We start from the raw sequence: 640 nt of genomic DNA, 5'->3' as shown, positions 1-640 counted from the left end.
GTGTGTGTGTGTGTGCAGTGTTTTGTCCTTAAACGGCCCTGCCACAGTAGACCTGTGAAGGTCAGTGGATTCGACTGCACATCAACTCCACTCATGACGTCAGAACTTTAAAAGCTTCCTTGAAATTTGAACCAACAATATCAACACGCATGCAGCTGCCTACAGGATGGCAAGTGAAACAATTTATGCTTTCTCTGTGTCCTTTGCTCTGAGAATTACGTTTAAAAAAAGCGCTGACTGAATATGACATTTACTGCATCTGAAGGCCAGGTATGACTAGTTTATAAAGGTAATAGAAAAACAAACATGGTAAGCATATCTGGAGTTGCATATTATGCCAGAAGTGTAAAAGGTGATTTCCTTCTCATTGCTAACATATTCAAAACACAGATTTTGGTGAAGGTCATCCTTACAGACTAAAAAAATTGTGACTGAAATTTTACAGTGTGGAATCCAATCCAATACAAGAATTAGTTGTGGTGAGACAATTAGTTCACAGACTTAAATAAATACAGACATGGGAACAGCTGGGAGTTATTTTCAGGTGTGAACACAGTCATGAAATCCAACACATACTCAAAAAAGACCACAGAGCTCAATGAACACCTCTCTGACATAGTCAAGTGTTCTTTCAACAAAT

General features: G+C 38.6%; 1 protein-coding gene across 2 annotated transcripts in view; it reads right to left on the bottom strand.

The window, feature by feature from the left end:
- iffo1b (intermediate filament family orphan 1b) overlaps positions 1–640 on the bottom strand; it is a 12,920-nt gene that overhangs the window by 5,219 nt on the left and 7,061 nt on the right. The gene's annotated exons all lie outside the window — the stretch shown is intronic.

Source organism: Morone saxatilis, unplaced genomic scaffold, assembly GCF_004916995.1.
Source record: "Morone saxatilis isolate NCDOM2014 unplaced genomic scaffold, NCSU_SB_2.0 Contig24, whole genome shotgun sequence".
Classification (NCBI taxonomy): Eukaryota; Metazoa; Chordata; class Actinopteri; family Moronidae; genus Morone; species Morone saxatilis.
The sequence above is the reverse complement of the archived record's forward strand: the minus strand, read 5'-3'. Positions and strand labels throughout refer to the sequence as shown.